Source organism: Cavia porcellus, unplaced genomic scaffold (assembly GCF_034190915.1).
Source record: "Cavia porcellus strain 051 isolate PalLab524CR breed Dunkin Hartley unplaced genomic scaffold, mCavPor4.1 scaffold_23, whole genome shotgun sequence".
NCBI classification, from domain to species: Eukaryota; Metazoa; Chordata; class Mammalia; order Rodentia; family Caviidae; genus Cavia; species Cavia porcellus.
The window spans coordinates 60,464,202-60,471,339 of NW_026947506.1; the positions used below are offsets into that span (position 1 = coordinate 60,464,202).

A 7,138-nucleotide genomic window follows, 5' to 3' on the forward strand; every position below is an offset into this window, starting at 1 on the left:
GTTTTTGGACATGAATTTTGTCTGTTGTTCTTTGTCATGGAAGTATCTTGTTTCTCCATTAAATTTGAAAGAAAGTTTCCCTGAGTACATCAATCTGGGTTAAAAATTGTTTTTGCGCTAAAGGATACAACTGCAAGTGTGTTTAGGGGTGTTAAATAGCTGACCATATTAACGTTTTTGGTTGGATCATTGAACACAACTGTTTCCAGTCTCTCTGTTTGAATTTTCACTTTGTGTGCTTTGATACTGTGACTTGAGCAACTATCTCTAAGACGATAATGTGTAATCTATTAACTGGTGATTTCTTACTTTTTTTTTTTGTGGTTCTGTATTACTTGTACCCTTACACTGCTTTGTTTTGTTTTGTGTTTTTCTCTTTTTCCTCTTAAATAAAATTAAAAAAAAAATTGTTTTGTTTTCAGGGCTTGAAACACCTCCCTCTCAGTTAGTGTTGACTTGAAGGATTGTGCTAAAAAGCCTACCATGATTCTAATGGACTTTCCTTAAGAGGTGAGTTGTGTCTTTTCTCTAACAGCTTTTCGTATTCTGTTTTTATGCTGTGTATCTTGGATCTTAATTATTGTATGTCTGGATGTAGATTTATGTTGGTTGTGACTGTTTGGCATTCTGTATGCCTCATGTATCTGCATATCAGATTTTTTCCCTCATAGTTGGGAAATTTTCTGGTATTCTATGATTATTTTACTGATGTCATTTGTGTTGGCTTCTGCATCTTCATTGATGCCTATTAGTCTTACACTCTTTCTCGTGGCATTGTCTTGAAGCTACTGGATTGTCATTTCATGCTGCATTTTAAAGTTGTATCCTTTCATGATTGCTAATTGCAATCCTGTCCTCAAGATCTGAAAGTCTATCCTCAGCTTCATTTCAACAGTTTTTCCAGCTTTCAATAGATTTTTTGTTTCTTGGATATCTCTTTGAATTTGTTTCATGGATTCTGCTTGTTTTGTATATTGTTTTGTATGTTTCAATCAATTTCCCATGCTCCTATACTTTTTTTTGTCTAGTTCTTCTGCAGCTATGCTGAGCAATTCCTTTATTATTTCTTTCTTTACATGAGAAGCTGTTTCTAATTTGATTTCTTCTATAGCCGTGTGGATTTGTTTCTTTATTTCACTTGCTATGTTTTCAGAGATTTCTGGTGTATTACTTTTAAAGTCCTCTATTTCAGTGTCACTGTACTTGCTCCTGATGGACTAGATGTTTGAGATTGCATTTTTCTGTTTTGTTTTGTCATTTTCAACTTTTGGTCTAATAGTTGGTCTTTCAATACCAACAGTCAACTGTCGATAGTGTGAATTATAGGGTACTGCTGTGTGGTTTTTGCTTGTCCATTTGTTGGGTATCACAGTGAAGAAGAGAGCCAGTCATCTGAATTCCTCCTACAGGTTCTCTTTGGTGAGTCCTACATTCTTCTTTGGCTGACTAGCATAGGAGTATTGATGTAAGTCAACCCTTACTTAGTTCCTGGGGTTACTGTGTGTTCAAGTTGTTCCAGGTCACCAGATCTCCCTGTCTGTAGTTTGTCTTGGCTGAGACCCCGCTGTGTTACTTGGTGTATCATAATCCCTTTTAATTTTTTCCAAGTTGGTAGAGGCCTTATTGGCACACTCCTCAACCTGCCTGATGTTCTCTGTGTGGAGGAAGGAATAACTCACACTCTTACCAAGTTCATCAAGGTCATACAGCTGGAGGGAGCTTCACTATGTCTCCTATTTGTCCACAGAAGACCTGTATTTTAGGGACTGGTGGGAGCCTGCTGAGGTCTGATGAGGGGTTACTGAGTCTCCCATCAACCCCGCATGGTTAATCCACTGCAGTCCAAGGTTCTGGGAGGAGGAGCAGGAGCCAAAGTTCAACAGCAATACTAGGTCCAGGAGGTAGGGTGGCTGGGCTGGTGGGACACAGACTTTTTATTTTTACTTATTCACCAATATTTATGTAGTAATTAAGAAGTGTTTTTAGTTTCTTCTTTGATGTTATAAAATAGTAATTATACTACAGTTGTTTCTAAACTTCATAGCATTATAAAGGACAGGCAAAATGGAGTTGTTCTGAGTGTTATATTCCTGTTTGGTAAACACAGTGTAGAGAAGATGTAGATTTACTGCCAACTCTTAGGCAGTACAATAATGTTGAGTTGTATATTTGTACCTTTTGTGCTCATGAGGTTAACTTCCAAGATAAAGCTAAAAACCAAAATGTAGAACAAAGTTTTGAAAATGTCAAAATATTTTACTGATTGCCGTGTGCCAGTACTTGGTAGAGGTGAAACTGAAAACAGGTGAAGTTTCACAATAGTTGAGAGTAAACACAACACTGGTACCACATGGACTATTTGAGTTTGGGCATTGTCAATTAATAACTGCCTCCAGAGCAATCCATAACAATCAAGGCCACACTTCTGATCATCACAACTATGCCATTTAACAGGAAAAACAGAGCCCCAGTCTTCTGCTCAGATGTTATAGGTCCTTCACCAACTTGATACAGAAGGATGATGGAAGAGTAAAAGTCTATATAGCCACAGACACACCAGTAACCAAAGATATCTTTCATAGTTGGGACACTGATGGTAAGCAAGTTGGAAAATGCCAGGATAGAACTGTAAAGAGTCTACTGTTACTGACTGAAGAATTTTGTTGCACATAACAAGTGCATTACAGAACTTGGGATTGAGAAAATAATTGGTAATACTTTCAGGGTGATGGCCACTAACACAACCAAATGAATAATTGGAAAAATAATATAATTTCCTATGAGAAGAGTGTGTGTGAAGCAATTCTGACCCAGCATGTTCATAAAAAGGCAAGCATTCAAAGAGGGCAGCAAGCAGATACATGAGAAAAATAAAAAAAAAAAAAAGAAATGTTGGACACAGTCGTCATTCCCCTACAGCTGCAGCCTTTCAGCTTTTCATAGATGGGTGAAAGGCTGATGAGAAACACATGAAAACTTCATAATTGGTACAGCAGTTTGTGGGTTTAAGATAAAATAGCATGATCTTATGGTTTGTGATTAGATGTTCATCCAACAGTTGCAGTTATGGTGGGGCAGGCTTTTCAGAGGTGGCTGAGTCCAGAGTTTATTAATTCATGTTCCAAAGCTGGGGTTAAGGATATGAGTGCTACACCTACCCTAGATGGGTGGCCTGCACACATTGTAAGTCACAGAAAGAATTTTGCCCTGTCTCTCTCTCTGACTCTGTCTGTCTCTGTGTCTCTGTGTCCCTGTGTCTGTCTGTCGGTCTCTCTGTCTGTCTGTCTCTCTCTCATTTTTTGTTTTCTACACATGAACAGTTGCCCCTGTGTCATGTGCCATCCTTCTGTGGAGTCAGGAAATTACTGATTGAAATCTCTATAAATTGAACTAAGTAAGCCTTTTCCCCCTTTAATTTGGGGTGTTGGTTATTTTGTCTCAGCAACAAGAAAAGTAACTAATACATACTGTAATAGAATCAACTGTGATTGCTTTGATACAATTGTAAGATATGAAAGCTGTTTGTGTGGAGGAGCCATTCATTGTTTCATTTAATATCAAAGCAATTTTCATGGGATAAGGAATCTGAAATGTTTTTGCAAATCATCAGAAAGAACGTACTCAACAAGGAAAGGCCACTAGTATATCCCAAGTTTGCTAAAATTTCCAGCAGTGACAAAGGAAGAGTGAATGGCAGTGGCACCAGCAGAACCAAATATAGATACTGGTCTATTCAGATACCACAAACCAGTTGTGTCTTCAATGTTTAGGAATGTGTGAATCATCAAGGATAACTCATATTACACTATGAAGAGAAAGCTTGACATAGCTCCAATGTTTTGCATGGTAATTGATCCAGAGGCTGTTTTTGATTTAGACGAAGTGTCTTTTTAAAAATTTTTATTTAAAGAAACAAGAGGAAATTTAGAAAAATAGAATAGAAAAAATGAGAAAAAAGTAGAATACAGAATTAAAAAATTAGCATCATAAATCAGTAGTTGATACATTGTATATTGTCATCTTAACAATAGTTGTTAAAGTTATAAAATCAAAGCACAAAAAGTGGCTAGGCACTCAGACAGTGATAGTGCAGTCTCTTCTGTTCAGTGATCTAATAGATATTTATCTAATAGATATTTTGTAATATGTTCATCTATCTTACACACTATACATGCCATTATATTTTTCAGAGCACTTTCCTTCCCTTTCACTTTTACAATATTTATTATACTTGTTGGATCCTATTATTCTGTCAGTTCTTATTTTTTATACTAGAGAGACAATGTGGTATTTACTAATGTGAGTCATGTTTATTTCACTAATGAGTGTAGCCTCAAGTTGCCTCCATTTACCTATAAAGGCCTCAAGATCATCCTTTTTTATAGCTGAATAATATTCCATTGTATGAAAACACCTCATCTTTTTCATCCAATCTGCGGTTGATGGGCATTTTGTTTGTTTCCAAGATTTAGCTATCACAGATTGTGCTGCTGTGAGCATGGGTGCACATATATCACTGTGACATGACCTTTTCAATTTTTCTGGGAAAATCCCAGCAGGGGAATAGCTGGATTGAATGGAACTTCCAATCCTAGTTTTTTGAGGAACCTCCATACTGATTTCCACAGTGGTTGCACCAGACTTCACCCCCATCAATAGTGGAGAATTGTTCCTTTTTTCCCCACATCCTCGCCAACATTTGGTATCATTTGTTTTCTTGATGGCAGCCATCCTTTCCAGGGTGAGATGAAATCTCAATGCTGTTTTAATTTTCATTTCTCAAATGATCAGTGATGGTGAACATTTCTTCATATATTTATTTTCCATTTGCATATCTTGTCCAGTCTAGTGGTTTCTTTCTGTTGTTGTTCTTGAGATTTTGGTCATTTTTATCTCTATCTAGTATGTCTTTCAGTACTCTTTCTAGGGTTGGTTTTGTGGACATCAATTTCATCAGTTGTTCTTTGTCACAGAAGTATCTTGTTTCAGCACTAAGTGTGAAGGACAGTTTTTCTGGGTACATCAGTCTGGGTTGAAAGTTGTTTTTTTTTTAGTGCTTGAAATACTTCACTCCAAGGTGTTCTTAAATTGGAGGTTTGTGCTGAAAAGTCTGCTGTGATTCTACTAGGCTTCCCTTGATAGATGAGTTGTGTCTTTTCTCTAACAGCTTTCAGTATTCATTTTTTATGCTGTGTGTCTTGGATCTTAATTATTACATGTCTGGGGCAAATTGTGTTGCTTGTGACTCTTGGCATTCTGTATACCTCACTTTTCTGTATATCAAATTTTTTCCCTTTGTGTGGGAAATTTCCTGTCATTACTTCTGTGAATATTTTAGGTATGTCATTTGCATTGACTCCTGCATCTTCACTGTTGCCTATTAGCTTATGTTGTTTCTGTTGGCATCATGTTGAAGCTGCTGGATTGTCATTTCATGCTGCTTTTTGTTTTTATAAGTTCTAACCTTTGAACCTGTCTTCAAGGTCTGAAATTGTATCCTCATCTTCATTTAAGCGGTTTTGTTAACTTTCAATAGAATTTTTTATTGCTTGGATGACTCCTCGAATTTGTTTTATGGATTTTGCTTTTGGCATTGTTCATTCAAAGTTTCGATCAATTTCCCATGCTCCTGTATTTTTTAATCTATTTTTTCTTTAGCTATGAAGAGCAACTTATTTACCAAGGTTGTTATTTTTGTGTTTACATAAGACATTATTTCTAATTTTATTTTTTCTATAGCCTCATGGATTTTTTTTTTCTTTACTTCATTTGCTCTCTTTTCAGAGATTCCTGGTGTGTGACTTTTAAAGTCCTCTATTTCATTGTCACATGTACTTGCTCCTGATGGACTAGATGTTTGAGATAGAATTTTTCCTCTTCATTTTGTCATTTTCACATTTTGGGTAAATATTTGGTCTTTCAATCCCAGCAGTCTGAACCATCGGTAGTGGTAATTTTAGGGTCCTACTGTGTGGTTGATGTTTGACCAGTTTCTGGGTATCACAGTGAAGAGGAGAGCCAGTCACCTGAATTCCTCCTTCAGTGTCTGTTGGGTGAGTCCTGTATTCTTTCTAGACTAACCAACCTAAAAGTATAGATGTAGGTTAACTCTTAGTTCCTGCTGTTGCTATGTCTTCAGGTTGTTGCAGGTCACCAGCTCTCCCTGTCCATAGTGTTTGTGTCAGCTGAGGCCATAGTGTGTCAGCGGGGTCTCATAAGCTCTTTTAATTTTCCCCAAGATGGGGAGGCCTTAGTGGCACACTCCTCAACCTGTCTGATGTTCTCTGTGTGGAGGAGGGGATTACCCTTGAAATTTTGCCAGGTTCATCAAGGTTTTACCGGTTGGAAGGAGTTTCACTTCTGCTCCTATTTACTCACAGCAGACCTGTATTTTAGGGGCAAACTTACCACACTGACTAGAGCTGCTGAGTTCTTCTGTTTGGGTGGGGAGTTCCCTAGTCTCTGATCCAGCCAGCACGGTAATTCACTGTAGTCCAAGGTTCTGGAAGAAGGGGTTGAATCCAAAGATCAACTGAAGTACTAGGTCCAGGTGGTGGGTGGATTCCCCTAAGGAACAGCCCACTACAACAGTTCTAGGTGGTCAGTATGCCACTGTTGTCCCAGGTGTTCTGTGAAGGGGGGGGCCCAGCGGCAGCAGGCCTAAGCAACCCAGGAGTGCTGGGGTGTCCCTGGTGTTTCTTGGTGGTGGTATGAGGTAGATCAGTTTCTAGGGTGTCCAAGGTGTTCTCAATGAGGGGTGGGCCAAATGGTGGCAGTCCTAGGTTACCCAGGTCTGCCTGGGCAGCCCAGTGTTCTTGTAGAAGGGTGGGCCCAGCAAGGGCCTAGGTCATCCTGGGGCTTCCCAATTGTTCCTAGCATCCCAGATATCCCTTGGGGAATGTTGGGTATTAAGCATGGTGCAGAAGCTGTGCTCCATGGTGGTGTGGTGTGGTTCTCTGTCTTTGTGCTTTTAAAAACTGAGTTCCAAGTTAGGAAGAATTAATTAATTAAATCTTCTACTTGATCTGTTTTGTGTGTGTGTTTTTGAGACAAGGTCTTGCTGTGTAGTTCAGGCTGGTCTTTAGTTCATTTTGTAGCCCAGGTGGTCTGAAACTTGCAACACTCCATCTAATTCAGC

The 7,138-nt window shown here is 38.5% G+C and overlaps 1 pseudogene; it reads right to left on the reverse strand.

The window, feature by feature from the left end:
- Positions 1–2,379: 2,379 nt before the first annotated feature.
- On the reverse strand, positions 2,380–6,879 carry LOC100712724 (sodium-coupled neutral amino acid symporter 2-like; annotated as a pseudogene).
- Between the last annotated feature and the right edge of the window lie 259 nt (positions 6,880–7,138).